General features: G+C 43.5%; 1 long non-coding RNA gene across 1 annotated transcript in view; it reads left to right on the top strand.

Moving 5' to 3' along the window:
• Window positions 1-20,835, top strand: part of LOC142019964 (uncharacterized) — a 62,452-nt gene that overhangs the window by 14,538 nt on the left and 27,079 nt on the right. The window contains exon 2 of the long non-coding RNA XR_012647248.1: window positions 12,014-12,095. This is a non-coding gene — a long non-coding RNA (uncharacterized LOC142019964). The remainder of the gene's footprint in view (window positions 1-12,013; window positions 12,096-20,835) is intronic.

Genomic DNA, 20,835 nt, shown 5'->3' with positions numbered 1-20,835 from the left:
AGCCAGGAGCACTTCAACATGTGCCTGAACCACACGCGCCAGGTGGTTGAGTGCACATTTGGCCACCTCAAAGGGCGCTGGAGTTGTCTCCTCACCCGCCTTGATGCGGGCCCCACCAACATCCCCCAGATTGTGGGTGCATGCAGCACCCTCCACAAACTGGTGGAGAGCAAGGGGGAGGCATTCTTTCAGGGCTGGGCTGTGGAGGCTGGCAGGGCCGACATGCAGCCACCCGCTGCCCCCAGTTGCCAGGTGGACCCCGAGGGGATCTGGGTCCGGGAGGCCCTGCAGGCCCATTTTGACGAGGCCGCGGGGTGAACACTGGCAGGCCCCCCCACTGCACCCCCCCCATCCTCCACAACACTCCCTGCCCCTACGCCCACACCACAGAGCACCCAAGAGCACCCACCCCCACTTTTCTTGCAAATAAAAATAGACCTGTTGTTCATGTTGTTCATGAAACTACCAAACGTTGAATTCTTATTATTATATTATTTACAACAAATATAAATATTATATATTATATGATGATAAGCAAAAAACAGTGGAACACAAGGAAGGGGAGAACTATTTACATGGGGGGGGCAGGTATCCGAAAATAACAGGGGTCTAATACAAATTATATACAAGACACAAATAAAAGGGGATATGTACAAAGGGGGGCGGGTCACGTCCTGGGCCCCGCACCCCCTAATGTCCAGCACTGGGGGTGGGTGGCCGCGACCCGCGTCTCGGCCTCAGCCCTGGCCAGGGCTGGCTCGGGGCTGGGTGGACCGGCAGATATGGCCGGCGGGTGTCAGCAGGCCCCAGGTCCCCCTCGGCGGATGGCCCCTCGGTGGTAGACAGCGGTGGGACGGCGGGTGGAGCAGCGGGTGGAGCAGGCAGGGTGGGCAGAGTGGCGGCCGGCGTGGCATGGGGGGCCAGGTAGTCTGCGATGCTCTCAAATGTGCGCATAAAGGCCCCCCATGCCTCCTGGCGCCAGGCCAGTGCCTGCTCCTGCAGATGGAGGCACCGCTCCTCCACCCGCAGGCGCTGCTCTGAGACCTCCAGCTGCCACTGGAGGATCGCCAGCAGCTGGGGGGGGTCCGTCGCCGTCCTCGGATGGTGCTGGGTCCGCCGTAGTCCCCACCTTGGGGCTGGTTGGTGCTCCGCCGAGAGGCTGGCCTGGAGCGATGGCCCCAGTGGGCTCTCTGGGACCACTGACACCTTGCCGGCACTCTCTGGTCCCCTGATGGTGCAGCTGCAGAACACGGGGGGAAGAAGAGTGGAGACAGCCGTTAGTGTGGGCCCCAAGCCGTGGCCCTTGTTCCCCCACCCCTCTGCTGCTGGTTCCCCATCCCTGTCCCCAGGAGATGCTGCTGCTGCTGATGGGTGTACCACCCCCTCTCCCCGGGGGACCCTAGGTTCCGCTCCCCCCCCATCCCCAGGGATGGGGCATGGCACTGTCGTGCTGGGATTCAGGGGTTGATGCACTCTTCTGAGGGACATGCCACTGCTGTCCTTGGGGCCATGGTCATCTGGGCATGTGGAGGGCCCTGGTCATGTCTGTTGCTCCCGCCCTTCAACCCCGGGGGTTTGCACCGGGGCGGGGGGGTACATACCTGACGGTCCGCTCCCATGGTTGGGGGACACCCGGTGGGCGGATGCCCTGCTGGAGCTCCGGGACGGGATGGTGATCTGGAGCCCCCCCATCACTGGAGGAGGATCCCCCCTCCTCCTCCTCCTCCGGCATCCCTGGGGTGGGCTCCTGGGGGGCCCCTGGGGTGCGGGGTTTGCCTCCGGGGTGGATTCCGCCTCGGGGCCTGCTGGGGCTCGTCAGCCGAGGTGTCAAGAGCGGCCGGAGGGGAGGAGGTGTGCTGGGGGCCCAGGATTTCCCTGAGCTTCCTGTAAAAGGGGCAAGTGACAGGGGTGGCCCCAGATTGGCTGGCCGCATCCCGGGCCTGGGCTTAACCCTGCCACAGCTCCTTAACCTTACTCCTGACGTGGTCAGGAGTGCGGGCAGGGTGATCCCGGGTGGCCAGGCCCTCGGCCAGCTGAGCGAATGCATCCGCATTCCGCCTCTTGCTCCCCATTACCTGGAGCACCTCCTCCTTGTTCCAGAGCCCCAGCAGGTCCCGGAGCTCGGTCTCCGACCAGGAGGGGCTCCGCTGCCTCTTCCCCAGCTGGCTGCCAGCCTGGGAGCCCTGGCTTCCCTTGGGGGGGGTGCCCTGGGGGCGCCTGGGGGGCTGGCTGGCTGCCATGGGTTCAGGCTGTTGGGCTGCAGTTGCTGTGAGACGTGCAGGCTGGCCGCGTGGCTGTGCTGCCGCCTGCACGTTCTCTCAGCTTCCTGCACAACAAGGCAGGGGGCGGCGACCTTTAAGGGGCCACTGCACGCGGCGACCATCGAGCTCAGGGGCTGGAGAGAGCGTCTCTCAACCCCTCAGCTGATGGCCGCCTTGGCGGACCCCGCTATTTTGCTGTTGCGGGACGCGCATCGGCTACACGTTTCCTACTTCGACGTTGAATGTCGAAGTAGGGCACTATTCCCATCCCCTCATGAGGATAGCAACTTCGACGTCTTGCCGCCTTACGTCGATGTCAACTTCGAAATAGCGCCCGCCACGTGTAGACGTGACGGGCGCTATTTCGAAGTTGGTGAGGCTACTTCCAAGTAGCCGGCACATGTAGACGCGGCTTTAGTGTTCTTGTCGATTTGAGTTAACATCTGAAAATTGAAAAAAAAGCATTTAAAGACAGCTGTCAACTGACTACACAGGAGACTGCTGCAATTGCAAATGTGAAACATGTAAGTAACATTTAAGATTTTGTTTAATATAAGTGCTGTTGTGTTTGTGGTTTAGTTGTTACCATTCCTAATATACTGTTGCTGCATCTGTAGCTTGACATGGGGTGTGGGAATCTAAGAGTCAAGACAGGTGAATGGAGGCCTCGTGTGTGTGTCTAAGAGTTAGGACAAAGATTTGTGAGATGTGGAGGTGCTCAGGGAAGGGGTTGGGGCAGTCAGTGGCTGCTTCCTGGGCTAGGCTGGGCTGGTGTACTTGCTTGCTGCCCTTCTGTGTTCATTCTGGAGTACAACTGTCCCTGGTACCAGACTGCTCCCTTTCTGTTTGATGAGAAACAGTTGCATTCCATGCACATCCCATTGTCCTGGAACAACCAAATCCTGACATTTCCTTAAGTTATGTGCAGAGGAGGTGGTATACAAAATTTGGTGGTCCTAGCTTTTACTGGTGCTAGCTTTTACTGTTTAGGAGGAGTTCTTGAACAAACAGACTTAAAATGGATGGACAGACAAATATATGGTAGACTTCCTAAATTAATAGAAAAAAGAAGTTGTCTAAATATTAAACAAAGCAAACTCTCTTAGATATTGTAAAATGCTTTACCGAGTTTAAATTAAAATGCGTTAGTGATCAGATTTGTGCCATTGTTTAAGAAGTATGTGAACAAGTATGACTGGGAACCTTGATTTAAAGGAAATTTTTTCTTTCTTAGTGATTTAAATTATGGTCTAGCTGTATTGTCCCTGATTCAATGTTTTGGTTTTGCACAGATACTAGAGGCTTTTGTGATCAGTAAAAATTTAAGCTGGTAATAGTCTCCTTCGGCTACTAACACCAGTCTTCAAACGAGGATTTAATCAGTCAACTAATTGCGAAGGATCTCCTAGTTTAGGTCTGTGGGATAGGCCTCCATATTGCAGAAGGTTCTGAGAATCATGCCTGAGAGAGCACAGTTCTGATAGTCCTATTATATGTGGCTACTTCCCTGATGAATTCTCCAATTGAATTGGGTGTATTGGAGTAGGTGTAACAGTGAAGGTAATTTTGAGCTGTTTGAGGGCTTGTTGGGCCTCGAGCAACCAAACAAATGTAGCAGTTTTGTGGAGGAGGGCTTTCATTGGGGTTATTGGCTCTTAGAGTCCTGAGCCAAAGCAGCAGTAAAACTGGTGATGCCTGGGATATACTGCTCTTGTTGGGTACTACAAGCTTCCTCCCAGTTGTGAATGGCTTCCACCTTATCTTGATCAATCCTAACACCTTTTGGGGAGGGATGCTCCCAAAATGCTGTGAAGTGTTGTCTGAAGGTTTTGTGTAGAGACCATGCTGCTGCAACCCTCTCCAGGTTCTGCTGTGGTATGCACACTGCTCCAAAAAGAGAAGTACGTCATCTAAATACATCAAAAGTGTGGATCCCAAATACATCAGTCATGAAGTGTTGCAAGGTCAGGGACTATTAGTTAGCCCAAATGGCATTCCAAAGTGTCCACAATGTTTTCCAAAGCCTCTCCTCCTTTTCTCCTCTGCCCCAATGAGTGTTAGACTTTAAGACCTTGCAAATGTGGTTTGATAAATACCTATGTAATTTTCACATGAGCCAATAGCTCTGAGATGAAAACCAGGGGGATAATGGTGCCAACCTATCACTTTGTTCAGGAGCTAGTGGTCTACATAGAGGCACAGAAGAGTCCCGCCTTTCTTCTTCCCAAAAAGGGCCTTAAGTACCTGTGGGATAAGCTTAGTAGCAAATTATAGAATCATAGAATACTAGGACTGGAAGGGACCTCGAGAGGCCATCGAGTCCAGACCCCTGCTTCAATGGCAGGACCAAGTACTATCTAAACCATCCCTGATAGACATCTATCTAACCTGTTCTTAAATATCTCCAGCGATGGAGATTCCACAACCTCCCTTGTCAATTTATTCCAGTGTTTGACCACCATGACAGTTAGGAACTTTTTCTTAATGCCCAACCTAAACCTCCCTTGCTGCAGTTAAGCCCATTGCCACTTGTTCTATCCTCAGAGGCCAAGAAGAACAAGTTTTCTCCCTCCTCGTTATGACACCCTTTTAGATACCTGAAAACCGCTATCATATCTCCCCGTAATCTTCTCTTTTCCAAACTGAACAAACCCATGTCTTTCAGCCTTTCTTCATAGGTCACATTCTCTAGACCTTTAATCATTCTTGTCACTCTTTTCTGGACCCTCTCTAATTTCGCCACATATTTCTTGAAGTGTGGTGCCCAGAACTGGACACAATACTCCAACTGAGGCCGAACCAGCGCAGAGTAGAGCGGAAGAATGACTTCTCGTGTCTTGTTCCCAACACAACTGTTAATGCATCCTAGAATCATGTTTGCTTTTTTTTCAACAGCATCACACTGTTGACTCATACTTAGGTTGTGGTCCACTATAACCCCTAGATCCCTTTCTGCTGTAGTCATTCCTAGACAGTCTCTCCCCATTCTGTGTGTGTGAAACTGATTGTTCCTTCCTAAATGGAGCACTTTGCATTTGTCTTGATTATTATTTGTCCTTATTATTATTTGTCCTGAGTTGTCCAAATAAATGCGTTGGATCAGTTTTTATGATAATATGCAGGGAAAGCTATTAATGCTCGTTTGGTCAACAAATAAACATGAACAAAGGCAACTTTCAACCAAGGTTGCAGGTCAATAAGGCAGTCATAGTCTTGTTGCAGGGGCGAAAAGTCTGCATTTCTTTCAAAGGCTTCCATGTAATCCTGGTATGTATCAGGAGTGCTGAATGTCTGAGCAAAATATGGTGGAGCAGATCTGGGGTTTAGGAAACCCCTACATTTTTGGTTATCTCCATTATACCATTCTGGTAGGGGCACCACAGGTCCAGGCTTATATAACAAGGCCATGGTTCACACTTGGGCTATGTCTACACTTGCATTTGTCTTTCGAAAGAGGAATGCAAGTGAGGTGCAGATTTGCATATATGACACCCTATTTGCATATTCTTATTTTGAAATAGCTTCTTTCGAAAGAAGAAAGAAGGGAAGAAGGATTCTTTCAAAGATGGGGTTTGCTTTCAAAAGAGCAGTGTTTACACTGGTTTTCTTCTTTTGAAAGAAGCTATTTTGAAAAGAGAACATGCAAATGAGGTGTCAGATATGCAAATCTGCCCCTTATTTGCATTTCCGGTTTACCTCATTTGCATACATCTTTCAAAACTGCAGCTGGCAAGGGATGTGAAGAGTAACAAGAAGGGTTTCTACAGGCATGTGAACAATAAACGGGTTATCAGAGAAGGTATGGGGCCATTACTGGATGAGGGAGGTAACCTAGTGACAGGTGATGCAGGGAAAGCTGAAGTACTCAATGCTTTTTTTGCCTCAGTCTTCACGGACAAAGTCAACTTCCCAGTGGCGGTCCTAGATGATGCAGTATGGGAAGGTGGAGGGCAGCCATCTGTGGGGAAGGAACAAGTTCTGAGCTATCTAGAAAAACTAGATGTGCACAAGTCCATGGGTCTGGATTTAATGCACCCCAGGATACTGAGGGAATTTGCAGAAGTCATTGCTGAACCTTTGGCCATTATCCTTGAAGACTCTTGGAGATCGGGGGAGATACTGGATGACTGGAAGAAGGCAAACATAGTGCCCATCTTTAAGAAAGGAAAGAAGGACAATCCAGGGAGCTATAGACCCATCAGCCTTACCTCAATCTCTGGGAAAATAATGGAGGGAATCCTCAAGGACTCCATTTTGAAGCACTTGGAAGAGGGGAAAGTGATCAAAAGTAGCCAACATGGATTCACCAGGGGCAAGTCCTGCCTCATCAATCTAATCAGCTTCTATGACGAGGTAAAAAGCTCTGTGGACATGAGGAAGTCAGTGGATGTGATATACCTTGACTTCAGCAAGGCTTTTGATACGGTCTCCCACAACATTCTTGTCCATAAGTTAAGGAAATATGGATTGGATCCTTGGACTATAAGATGGATAGAAAGCTGGCTTGATGGTCGGGCCCAACGGGTAGTGGTCAATGGCTCAATATCTGGATGGCGGTCTGTTTCAAGCGGAGTGCTGCAACGCTCGGTTCTGGGGCCGGTGTTATTCAACATCTTTATTAATGACCTGGATGAGGGACTGAGTTGCATCCTCAGCAAGTTTGCAGATGACACAAAACTAGGGGGAGAGGTAGATTTGTTGGAGGGTAGAGAGAGAATCCAGAGGGACCTGGATAAATTGGAGGATTAGGCCAAAAGAAATCTGATGTGATTCAATAAGGAGAAGTGTAGAGTCCTGCACCTGGGGTGGAAGAATCCCAAACATTGTTACAGGCTGGGGACCAACTGGCTCAGCAGCAGTATGATGGAAAGGGACCTAGGGGTTATGGTGGATGAAAGGCTGGATATGAGTAAACAGTGTGCCCTTGTAGCGAAGAAAGCTAACGGCATACTTGGGTGCATTAGGAGGAGCATTTTGAGCAGATCTAGAGAAGTAGTTATGCCTCTTTATTTGGCACTGGCAAAGCCACATCTGGAATATTGTGTCCAGTTTTGGGCTCCCCAGTATAAAAAGGATGTGGATTTGCTAGAGCAGGTTCAGTGAAGGGAAACTAAAATGATTGAGGGTCTGGATCACAAGACCTATGAGGATAGGCTGAGGGATTTGGGCTTGTTTAGTTTACAGAAGAGAAGACTTAGAGGTGATTTAATAGCAGCCTTCAACTTCCTGAAGGGGCGCTCTAAAGAGGAGGGTGAGGAACTGTTCTCAGTGGTGTCAGATGGCAGAACAAGGAGTAATGGTCAGAAGTTGAAGAGGGAAAGGTGTAGGTTAGATATTAGGAAAAACTTCTTCACCCGGCAGGTGGTGAAGCATTGGAATGCGTTGCCTAGAGAGGTGGTGGATTCTCCATCCCTTGAGGTTTTTAAGTCCCAGCTGGACAAGGTCCTGGCTGGGATGACTTAGTAGGGGTTGATCCTGCTTGAAGCAGGGGGCTGGACTAGATGACCTCCTGAGGTCCCTTCCAGACCTATGATTCTGTGATTCTTTGATAGGACAATATTGAGCCAATATCTAGATCCAAGGGACATGCCAAAGTCAGCAGCCATAGTGCACAGTCAAGGGTCAAGTGAGAGTTGATAGCCAGTAACTAGCAAGCACAGCCAGGCAGCATGGTGCAAGCTGGTAGGAGCCAGCAGCAAGGTAGTCTCCTTTTCAACATCAGGGCACCACCCATCTGGAGACGTAGGTTCAAGTTCCATGAATATTCATCTGGTAACTCTTATCCTAGCGGTAAAAGAAGGGCAGTAGGATGAAGGGAGGTATTTCTGGCATGGGATCCAGGCCAAGGGGAACTCCACCCAGTCTGTGTGTCAGGACCTCATCATCATCCCTTAGTGCTTATCTTATTTCAAGATTATTTAGAAATTGGCTATTTCTGCATTTGGCACTGTCTCAACAGTGTCAAATGTTGAAATAAAGCACTATTTTGAAGCATCCCTTACTCCTCCTGCAATGATGAATACAGGGATGGCAAAATAGTGTGCTTGTTATTTCAAAAAGTATTTCTAAATAACAGGTGCATTTGAACAATGTGGAGTAGTAATTTTGGGATACCGAGGTATCCCAAAGTAGCTCTGCTGTGTGGACATAGCCTCAGAGACATCCTGGCAGAAGGGAAGAATAAAGACTGGAAAGTGAAGTTTCTCCAGGAAGAATCACTCATTTGGTTCTTCTCTGAACACTCTCGAGTTTGTCAGCATACAGCTTAATTTATGACCACCAGAAATGAACACAATATTCCAACAGAGGTTTTACCCATGCCCAGTACGGAGATATATGACCTCTCTAGTTCTTCATGAGATTCTGCTGCACATGGATCCCAGGGTCACGTTTGTCACTTTGGCCACTGTCTCACTGGGAGTTCATGTTCAGTTGATTATCCACCATGATCCCAACTGTTTTGCAGCTTTAGAGCTTCCCAGGAGAGAGTCCTCCATCTTGTATACATAGCCTATATTTTTTGTGCCTAGAGGTTGTTTTAACATTATGTTTTGACATACTAATAGGTATGGTGTGTTCTGTGTTCAAAGTACTAAACAATCCAGATGGTTCTGAATGAGTGACATGTCCTCTTCATTACTTACCGCTCCCCCAATCTTTCTGTTTTCTGCAGATTTTTTCAGATTGTATATTTGCTGCCAAGTTACTGATCACAATATTAAATATGAAGAACCAATCTTTGCAGGACCCTACTTGATAGACCCTCATCTGATAATGATTCTTCATTTAAATTACATTTGAAGACCTATTAGTCAGCCGGGTACCAAGGGACGAAATCCTAGTTAGGACATTTTTCTGCCAACTTACCTTGTATCTTCCAAGCCTAGAACTATGCTGGCAACATATGGATCAGACTGAACAGGTTCCCATCCCCACTGATAAACTTACCTTCCACGCAAAAGATGCTGCTTTCTGCAAAATCTGTAGAAAGGTGAAAATGCCAAAGAAGCTCCCCCATGCCAATACTCTCTCGGTCCTCAAAAAGAGACCATGAGAAGGAGGTTTACTGCAGCAAGATTATAGGGTTCTCTGAGGTTCCTGTCAGCCCGGCACCCCAGTTCTACCTGGCTGATGTCAAGGGAGCTCTGTGATTTTAGACCCTCATCAGCACCTTTGCCCCATGGGCTGAGTTCCACCCAAAGGCTATTATGAAGTCACTGCCATACTCATCTTTCCCGTGCAGAGCTGGAGTCTGGCCCTGGCCAGCCCAACTGTGTGCTTGAGCTGCTCCCTCAATCATCCACATGCACATTATTGATTCTGGGAAGAAAGCAGGCTACTCAGTAAAGAGCAGAATCTGTTGCTCTCTCCACTCTTATTTGTTCATGGATGCATAGATTATGAAGCCATGGAATCTCCTAATCTGTCCTCTGTTTCACAGGTCATAAAATTTCACACTCTTATCTTCATTAAGCCCAATAGCTTGTAATTAACTAAAATGTACCTTTCAGAAAGTTATAGTGTCATCTGTTCTTTCATAGATATGTAGATTTTAAGGGCATAAGAAACTGCTGTGATAGTCTGATCTGACTCCAGCATAACACAGGACATAAGATTTCAAGTATTTAATTTTGTGCAGGCACAGCTAAATGCATCCAATTTTGCTTAAATATTTCCAGCACTGCTGAATTCTTATGATATTGCAAATTGTGATATGGAGAAATAAATTAAATATTGGCTGTGCCATGATTAGTTAGATAAAAGCAACAGAAATAATGTATTCAAATGTTGTTTAAGTATCCCTGTGACAGCACAACATTTAAAATGGAAATGCAATGCAAATACTGATTTTAAAGGTTTTTCTGTCAGCCTCTGGAAAAAAAAGTACAATTGTATATTTAAATTTTACCATCAATTGAGAATTTACTATGTTAATGGCAAATTATGGTCAATCCTTTAAGTATGAGCCCCAGGCTCTTTCAGGTGATAAAGTTAAGTTTATAGACTCTGAGGTCATAATCTGAAGAGGCTATGCTCACAATATTTTTCCCTTTCAAATTCCAAACTAAAAGATGTGCAGATGACTCGCCTCTGGTTATTGACAAACGACATCAAAAGTGCCAAATTCTGTTAGTGGTTCCTAACGGCTAAATGCAGTTTCACTTGTTTCAATACTTCATCTATTTTTAGAATTTGACTCTGATGACTTGCTGGTTTACATAATGACTTACAAGTCAATCAACTCATTGAAGTCCCTAAATCAAATTCAATTCTAATTTAAATGAGTGCAAATCAAAGCAGAATTTGACCTAGGTATGCATTTTCTAGATCTAATGGACCAGATTCTCAGGTTTGTCCTTTGCTTTGTATAATCTGGAGAAGCAACTGTGGGAATTCAGGTTTAAAACCACCTTTCATTTCCCCACTCCTGTGGCTATCCAACTGTTCCTTTGTCATGACATAGATGGAAAGTTCACTCCTGTATGTTTACTGGGATACAAAAGAAGTCTGAAGTGTACATGTGTTTACCCTGCTAGTTAGAGCAATCAGTTCTTTGGATTTTGTCAGGGGAAAAACACAAAACTAAGGTTTATCCTTTTGGCTAGTACTGACCCAAACACTCACTAACATACACAAGACAACCAATGTAGTCATGTGAGGCTCAGTTGTGCCTAGAAACTTGAGAAAGCTTTCATCTGATATGGCTATTAGCCTAGTTCAGAAACATAACTATGCACAAGGATACTTGTACTCCATGTAGTACATGGGCTTACCCAAAGTGTAAGAATAATGGAATCACAGGATTGGAAGGAATCTCAAGAAATCTAGTTCAATCCTCTGCACTCAAGGTAGTGCAGACTAATGACTATCTGATAGGTGTGTATCTAATTTTCAAAAACCTCCAGTGAAATTCCATAGCCTCCCTTGGCAATTTATTTCAGTTCTTAACCAAGTTGGTGGGAAGCTTTTCCAAATGTCCAACCTAAATGACTCTTGCCACAATTTAAGCACATGATTAGTTGTCTAATACTCTGAGTTTAACTAGTACATTTTAGTCCCTTCTTGTAATAGTTCTGAGGTACTTGAAAACTGGTACCATGTCCCCCCTTGTTCTTCTCTTCTTCAGACTAATCAAATCCAGTTTTTTCAATCTTCTCTCCTAGGTCATGTTCTAGGCCTTTAGTCATTTTTGCTGCTCTTCTCTGGACTTTTTCCAATTTGTCCATACCTTTCCTGAAATGTGGTGTCCTGAACTGAATGCAGACTTCAGCCGAGGCCTAATCAGCCAGAATGGAGTGGAAAAATTATTTCTCCTGTCTGCTTACAACACTCCTGCCTATACATCCCACTATGTTGTTGGCTGTCTGTGAAATAGTTTTACAAAGTTCATTTGAGTTAGCTGGTAATCCATTATAACCTTCACATCATTTTCTGCAGTACTCCACCAATAAGGGCCTCCCTAGGCAGTGATTTCCCATTTTGTATGTTAGCAATTGATTGCCCCTTCTTAAATGGAGTACTTTGCATTGGTCCTTATTGAGTTTCATCCTATTAACTTCCAACAATTTCTCTAGTTTGTCCAGATCATTTTAAACATTAACCCTATCCTCTCATCACCTTCTTTTTAACACCATTAGAAGATAGTTATTAGACTGCCCCTCAGTCATCTTTTCTCAAGACTTAAAATGCCCAATTTTCATAACTTTTCCTGAGGTTGTAAACCTTGTATCATTTTTGTTGTCTTCTTCTAGACTCTGGAAAAGATGTGGACAAATTGAATGAAGTGTAGTACCCCAAACTGGTTGCAATACTCTATCTGCGGCATCACTAGTGGTAAGTAAAGACGGACAATTACCTCTTGTATATTACATATTAATATTAATACCTTTTGCCCTTTGAACAATTGTGACACATTGTTGACTCATATTAAATTTGTGATCTACTCTTACACCTTATCAGCAGTACTACTGCCTAGTCAGTCATTCACCATTTTGTATTTGTGCATTTGATATTTTCCTTCATATGTGTAGTACTTAGTACTGATCTTTATCGAATTTTATTATGTTGATTTTAGATAGATTTTCCAATTTACCAAGATTCCTTTGTATTCTAATCATGTTCTCCAAACTGTTACCACCTTCTCCGAGTTTGGTGTCATCTGAACTCTCCACTCAATTATTCAAATAACTTAAAGAAATACTACCAGACCCAAGACTGCCCCTGTGGGATCTCACTAAATATGTAGTCCAAGATTGACAGTGAACCATTGAAAACTTCTCTTTGACAACCAGTTTTGCACTCACCTTTATAGTAATCTTATCTAGACATGCACCCCTAGTTTGCTTTTGAGAACATTTATGTGGAACTGTGGCAAAAACCTTACTAAAATCAAGACATAGCATGTCTACTGTTGCTCCCGATCCATTAGTCCAGTAGCCATGTCAAAAAAAGAAATTAGGTTCATGTGGCATGATTTGTTCTTGACAAATTCATGTTGGCTATTACTTATAACCCTATTAGCCCTAGGTGCTTATAGATTGATTGTTTAATCATAAGTTGTATCTTTTCATTTATTGAAATTAGGCTGACTGCTCTATAATTCCCTGGGCCCTCTTTGTTTCCCCTTTTAAAGGCAGGTAATATGTTTGCCCTTCTTGAGTCCTCCAGGGCCTCATACATCATCCAAAAGTTCTCAAAGATAATTGCTAACTATTCTGGGATTTTTTTTCAGCTAGTTCCTTAGGTGCCTTAGGGTGAATTTTATCAGGCCCTTCTGTCTTGAATATATTTAACTTACCTAAATTTTCTTTAAGCTATTCAATTTCTATTTTGGCTTTTGTTTCTTCTCTTAGTGTTAATGTTAATTGTTTTATTTGTCTGGTCATCATCAATTTTTAGTAAAAACTGAAGCATAACAGGCATTAAACATCACAGACATCTTAGTGTAATCTCTCTCACTGCCTGCTAAACTACTTTTCTTGGGTCAGTGGTGCACACCCTCCTCATCAACCAAAGAAGGTCATTATGGGGATGTCAGAGCCCAGTTTCTCAGCTCTGAGGGCAGCTTCTTGTCAAGAGCCTAGCTGCCTCACAGGCTCCCTGATTCCCTGTAGTCTGCTCCACTCTGATCCTTGTTCTGCTTTGGGGACAAGATAGACAACAGCTGATGTAAGCAATGACGTGTCTGCACAGACATACCACTGCCCTAACTATATGGACATGAGCCTTACACCTCTCATGGAGGGGGAGTTATTATGTTGGTCTAGAAGGGTACTTACAGAGGTGGGAGGAAGACTGTCTATGGCTGCTTCTACACGTGCCATCTCCTGTTGGAGGTGGCATGGTAATGAGGCAATGCAAAGCAGGCTAATGGGGTGTTTACGTGCATATTCAGTGCCTTATTAGCGTAACGGCAGCGGCGCAGATTTCAAAGTGCAGATTTTGAGTTGCAGATTGACAGTGTAGATGGTGGCAGCTTTGAAATAAATGCCCCACATTGATATTCCCTTACTCTGATCTAGTTTTGTGGGAGTAAGGGTATGTTGAAGTGGGACACTTATTTTGAAGCTGCCCCCATCTACACTGTCAATTTGCAATTTGAAGTCTGCACTTTGAAATTCGTGAGGCCACCATTATGCTAATGAGGCGCTGAATATGCATCTTAGCACCTCATTAGCCTGCTTCGAATTGCCTCATTACCATGCCACTTCTGACGGGAGGAGGCATGTGTAGAAGCAGCCTTACTTTGACCTAACTATGGAAGGCGGACCAGCCCCTAGTCTTTCTTTTGTTTTCTCTTTTTCCTGACGTATTTGAAGAATACATGTCCTTGTGATATGGTGTCTACATCATAGGACTGGAAAGGGTTAAGCTAGCCAAGTAGGTCTAATTCCAGGGTTTAAACGTGGAGGGAGAACCAGGGAGCAGGCAACTGATTGCAAGCAGGTTTAGCTGGACAGGAACAGTTGGGGCCTGTAAAGCCATGAAGCTGGAAAGAGGTGGGGGCTGCTGCTATTGGAAAAGGGTACTCCTTCCATACAGAGAGGGAGAAGGGTTTGGAGGCTGCAGGATTGTCTAATACACCTAGAGGCAAATTGCATAATTTATTTCAAGTTAATTTATTTTGCAGTCCATAAGTGGCTATTTTGAAACTTCCACTGCCCCCCATACATCTATTTTGAGTGTGGTGTTTAGCCATGGAGTTGCTATTTTGGGATACATTTGTAGTCATCTTTAGTTGGCTAACACACTCAATCCCTGATACGTATCTTGTCAGTTGAGTACTCACACTACTGAATGCTACGCAGATGAGCCTCCACCTCCTGCAGCTCTATTACATGCTTCCTGAGGGACTCCAACAACAGTCATCTATTATACTGGGTGAAATAGTTTATTGGGTGAGCTTTCGTGGGACAGACCCACTTCTTCAGACCATAGCCAGACCAGAACAGACTCAATATTTAAGGCACAGAGAACCAAAAACAGTAAACAAAGAGGACAAATCAGAAAAAGATAATCAAGGTGAGCAAATCAGAGAGTGGAGGGGTTGGGGGCGGGGGGGAGGTCAAGAATTAGATTAAGCCAAGTATGCAGATGAGCCCCTATAGTGACACAGAAAGTTCCCATCCCGGTTTAAACCATGTGTTAATGTGACGAATATGGCACATTAACACATGGTTTAAACCGGGACGGGAACTTTCTGAGTCACTATAGGGGCTCATCTGCATACTTGGCTTAATCTAATTCTTGACCTCCCTCCCACCACTCCATTCTCTGATTTGCTCACCTAGATTATCTTTTTCTGATTTGTCCTACTTGCTTACTGTTTTTGGTTCTCTGTGCCTTAAATATTGAGTCTGTTCTGGTCTGGCTATGGTCTGAAGAAGTGGGTCTGTCCCACGAAAGCTCACCCAGTAAACTATTTTGCTAGTCTTTAAAGTGCTACTTGACTGCTTTTTGTTTTGATAGTGTATAGACTAGCATGGCTTCCTCTCTGTTACTATTATACTGGGTGGTTTCACCTGCCTGCCTTTCTTCAAAAGGGACAAGAAGGCTACATCCCTAGCAAGTTAAGGCCAGGACAAGTTGACATTGTAAGATAGTTTAATAACACTTGTTACAGAAAAAAAGTTAACCAGAGGAAAGTTTTAAATTTTCATTGCTGTAACTCTTTTGGGCTAACCTATTAAAAGAAGAAAAAAGTAAAAAGAAAAAACATGCTACTCTTACTCCAATGAAAAGAGATCAGATGTTTAAACAGTACTTTTCTCCTCTTCAAAACTTGTTGTCAGAAGATGTCAGTTTGGTACATCTTTCAGAGAAGGAAAACTTATTCCCTTATTAATTTATTCTGCTTTGTATCCTGAAGCTACTATTAACAGTTTAGCCCTTACGCCACATAATCAGACAGATGACCTGGATTGCTCTGCTAAATAATACTTTTCTATTGGCCCTCAAAATATTTATGAACTTGAGCAATTGCAGTGCAAAACCATTTTCAGATCCAGGACCCTTATTTGTATCAAGTATTTCAAGTTTCTTGCCTTTTTGTTCTGCCTTCTTTTATTTGATACTTGGTAATGTTGGGAATCTAAATCTGTCAGAATTTCATTAATGGTCATACTGAAGAACCCTTCCTATGACCATTCATTTAGTGACCTGTACGTGACTTAGTTTATACCTTCAAATAGTAAATGAACTGGGTACGGAACCTTTCTTGAATACTCAATATAGTGATAGAACCCTGTGCATAGCTATGTTGCAACTGGATTGATCCGAGTATCAAGTAAATGTGGAAAAAAAATCATACATGCCTGAGATCTACTCATGATCCTTCTTTAGTATGAGAAGAATCCAGGGCAAGCAACTTTAACAAGGTAATTCAGCTGTGGAATAAATCTACCATATGTTTTCCAACATACATTTAAAATGGGCCACCACTTAAACCAATTCCTGAATATACCTCATTGTGCTTAGTGAGGTAGGACATATGGTTCATCTCAATCTTAACAGATTTTTTTTGTTGTTTTTATTTTGTTAAAATCCTTAACATGCTTCTGAAGTCGTATCTGATGTGTGAATATACTCTGAACATCAGTTACAGAACCTCATGAACAGACTGGAGCTTATAAAGTCTGATTTGCATATCCACGTACACTATGATCCAACTGTCAGTCTCATTACTTGCTAGTTATAATGAAACATGATGCAGATCAGTAAAAGCATTCGGTCCTGCACCTTTACAGTTTTTCTCCAATTATAGATGTGTTTAGATACATCAGTTATTATGCTAAGTTGCTCTTGTTATCTTTGGTTTCCTGAGACAATCAAATACGAGTGTTTAAATCCGTGAATATGAAGTGCTTCTAAGCATTCTGATTACTGAAATACACCCAACTGTGAAATCCATCTTGATCCCCTTCAATGCTTCTGTGTATGTGTATAGCTATATTTTCTAAAAGTAGTTTTGTGGACTTCAACTAACAAATATGGAGGGCAATCCAATGGGCAAGAAGAATGCCTTTTTAGTGTAAGTACTGTTGGACTGTGTCTACACTAGCCCCTTTCTTTGAAGCGGGCATGGAAATGACATGGACCAGGCAATATCAATGAGGCACTGCCGTGCATATGCAGTGCCCCATTAGCACAATGGCAGCCGCACGAATTTCGAAGCTGCCAACTTCAAAGTGCTGACAGGCAGTCTAGATGCACCCAACTTCAAAATTTCCTTACTCCCAAAATGAATTGGGGATAAGGGAATTTCAAAGTTGGGCAAGTATTTTGAAGCACTGGCATCTAGACTGCCTGTCAGCTCTATGAAGCTACCAGGTTTGAAATTTGCATGGTTTCCTTTATGCTAATAGGGAGCTGCATATGTATGGCAGTGCCTCATTGATATTCCCTGGTCCATGTCATTTCCATGCCCTCTTTGAAGAAGGGGGCTAGAGTAGACACGGCCTCACTGTATTTAGTGACATCTAGTGCCAATATTGCACCAGTAAGGTTGAACAAATATGGAAGAGGGCTGAGGCTGGCTGATGTGGATGTAGCTATTGTGCTTGGTGGCATCAAATGGAAAAAACAAGCATATTCATCCACCAACCTTAATAAACTAATTGAAGCTACTAGATGTTGCAAGTCCCAGGACACTGTGGCTGACTATTTCAAGTAGTGTGATCACTCATTTTGCTGGCCCATCATTCATGATGACAAATAATCACTGAAATAAATCTGTCTTGCTTGACAGTGAAGATAACAAGTTTTGTAATGTTCTCTTAAACAATGAAGGTGCCATAAGGTTTGAACATTACTTGTAGCAGATGAGAGAAATCACACTAAAGGAAGTAATGTATAACCTTGAATTGTTGAAACCAAGAGCTAATTAAATATTTGTCTTAGCACGATAAGAACCTAGCAAACATTGGACATTTTCTCTTAAAACGCATTAGAGGTGATAGGGACGTGGGTGCAAGCAATCCTGAAGAGGAGTTAAATTAAAACCTGACTAGAAGATTTCATTGGCAGATTTCAGCCTTAGTTCAGGCAGCAGTATAAGGAAAGAGAACTCCTTCAACTAGTGTCTGTGTGTTGGTGCTGAAGACTGCTATAGTTAACTTTTAAAAAAAAACATTGCACTGTGTAAAACACAAAGTTGCTCTTTCTTGAAGCAATCTCATTCCCCATAGGCCAATTCAGAATAGGCTTCTTTAATATCTCATCCTCTCCCCTCCCCACAAAAATAAACAGGTTTAGGCTTTGCCATAGTGGACCATGTCAGGTCTATTTAGTCTAGTGTCCTACATCTGACAAATGACAATGCAATTCATCTGTCAATATTTCATAGGAAAGTGCAAGAAACTCGTACAATTATTGAAGAAATTTCCCAAAAGGAAGTTCCTTCCTTCCTTCCTTCCTTTCTTCCTTAACAGCAAAACACAACCTTTATTCTTGTCTCTTCTTATACTAAATACATTAACCTTGTTTAACCAGCGGTTGCCACAAGGAATATATATGTCTAATTATTTCTATGAAGCTATTAAACTTTTTTCTTAAAAGGTAGTTTGCAGAGTGAATTACACAGATTATGTTAAGATCAGGTGTAGATGAAATACGTACTTTCACCATTTTAACATTTTGCTTCAGAATTCACATGGGATTTTCCACACTTGTAATTACTTGACATACTTCTTGTATCTTTTTTTTTTCACATGATTTGCCCATGCAAACCTATGCTGTGGTGGTGTAACATCTGCATGACTGATTATCCAACTACTCTGTCAAATGATGGATTCATCTGCTTCCCATAAGAAAGTAAAACAGGCAGCTCCAGTGAAAGGTCATGCATATTGCCTAGCTCTAGGGGAAACTTAAAGTCCAGGCTGAAGTTCTGAACATTAAAAAACATTTTAAAAGCAAATGTATCATTTGCATACAAGACTTCTCAATGCACCATAGATAACACTTTCTACTTTAAGAGTGCGCAAGTGCACATTGAAATTTGAGATCACAAGGGATGAATGGTTCTCCTGGTCCCTGAGGCTGTGGACAAATTGATAGCATGCTTGTTGGATCTTGTGGATTGCTATTCTTCTATCCCTGAAACTTCCACATATAATCCAGCAGACTTTCTGCAGGAAGTCGTGCAGTTTGAGGTTAAAAGCAGTCCATTGAGACCATATATTTATGACACTTTTTAGAGTGAGTGACAGGATGGTCATGAAAAACAGGATATGACTATGGAGGTTATATAGAATAGACATCATACATCTTCAAATCCTACATCTATGAAGGTGAGTAATCCTGCTATCAGATGTCTTATAAATGGAATGTGGACATCCCTTTTCCTGTGATGTCATTAGACCAGGAAGGTAAGGGAGTTCCTCATATGCCATAACTGTGTAGTGAACAATGTGGAACCCAGAACTGACATTTCCTTGCCTCTTCAGAGAAATTATTCCTGAGATGGATCCATTCAAGGATTTCAGAAACTACAGGCAATGCACAGTATCCAGACAGGTAGCGTTAGTTCTCTAAAGGAAAATGGCAGAATGAATGGGATCCATTGAATACCAATTGATATTTTAAGAAAATGAAGAAAGAAGAGACTTGATCCAACCTACTATTTACTGAGCATAGGGTCTGTGGATGTATTTTAAAGCATGTCAAATGCCACATCAGGACACCAGTCTTATGAAAGACAAACTCCTCTTTCTTGCCATCTTGATCACAATTCTCAGAGTGCGATTTAGTGGGAGAGAACTAAATAAAATAAAGTAAATAAAGCTTTACCAGCTTTATTTTCAGCTTGTTTAAGCATTTTGCCATTCACTAGAATCATGAATGAGACGTTACAGGGGAAGAGAGGTAAAGTACTAACTGCCGCTGAAGAGTGATTATCTATGCTAAAATGCCTTTTTATTGAAACTGGCTGACAACTTGTTTGGAGATTGTCTAATGAGCCAAAGCAAAGGTTTCTGGCTCTTGAGCACTGAGTTTTATGGGGTTTTTTTTCTTCTGCTATTTACTGGATGGAGCACCTAGATACAAATAGCAGTAAATCTGACTGGCAGCCATCATGTATAAATGTTTACAGGGCTGTCACAAAGTGTTGTGATGATGAATAATGTGTTAATGTGATAATTTCATTACCTCCCTCCATTGCATTGTTACTGGCCAATATGACAGAAGATGCATTTGTTGCCCTGGTTACCAGGTACTTCCTTACACTCCAGTGGAATCCTCAGTCAAGAACGTGAGTGATGACGCAGTGAAGGCAAGATGTCAAATGGACAAGTGGTCTAGATGGTGTTTGGTCCTGCCATGAGGGCAGGGGACTGGATGACCTTTTGAGGTCCCTTCCAGTTCTAGTGTTCTGTGATTCTGAAATTTTAACTTCTTTTAAGTTTCTACCTAGCCTCCTCAGATCTTAAAGACCTGACACTGAGGACAAGGTGACAGTATAAATTGTCATGCTAATTTCAGGTACCCTAGCTGATACTCTTCTTGGAGAAACACCAAAATTTCAAAGGCAACATGGTCCACTAGTAAGAGCATCTAGACTGGGAGTCAGAATTGGATGCTCATCCTGTCACATTTACCAGTTCTTTATGCCTCAATTTCTCCATTTGTGGACTTGAGAATTATATGTATCCACCATTCGGAGATGATGAAAAGCTATACAAATTACAAATAGAGCCATGTAAAACATACCTTCCAATTTATTTAAATGTTTTAAAGCCCAAAATAGTGCTGTATATAGTTTCTCCTTTGGAGCAGAGTTTTACGTACATGTGGAAGTGAAATGATATCACTGCTTCCTTATAGGAACCGAAATGATAATCATAGTAGCATCTCAGACTAGTGGTAGACACTATCATTTCATTTTGCAAGCAGAGCTGACGTGTTGCTTGCACAATTGGGAGCTTGGTTTTGAGCGTCTTTTTACACATTGATATGTCTCTGTCATGGCAGCATGGGAGAATAATGTGACAATAGTCAGAGTTTGCTGCTGATTGTTTCTTGGGAGAAGAAACAAAGTAAGCTAGAGAAGCATGGTCTTGTTCAACTACAAACT

Source organism: Carettochelys insculpta, chromosome 13, assembly GCF_033958435.1.
Source record: "Carettochelys insculpta isolate YL-2023 chromosome 13, ASM3395843v1, whole genome shotgun sequence".
NCBI lineage: Eukaryota > Metazoa > Chordata > Testudines > Carettochelyidae > Carettochelys > Carettochelys insculpta.
This window is presented reverse-complemented; position numbering and strand designations above follow the sequence as displayed.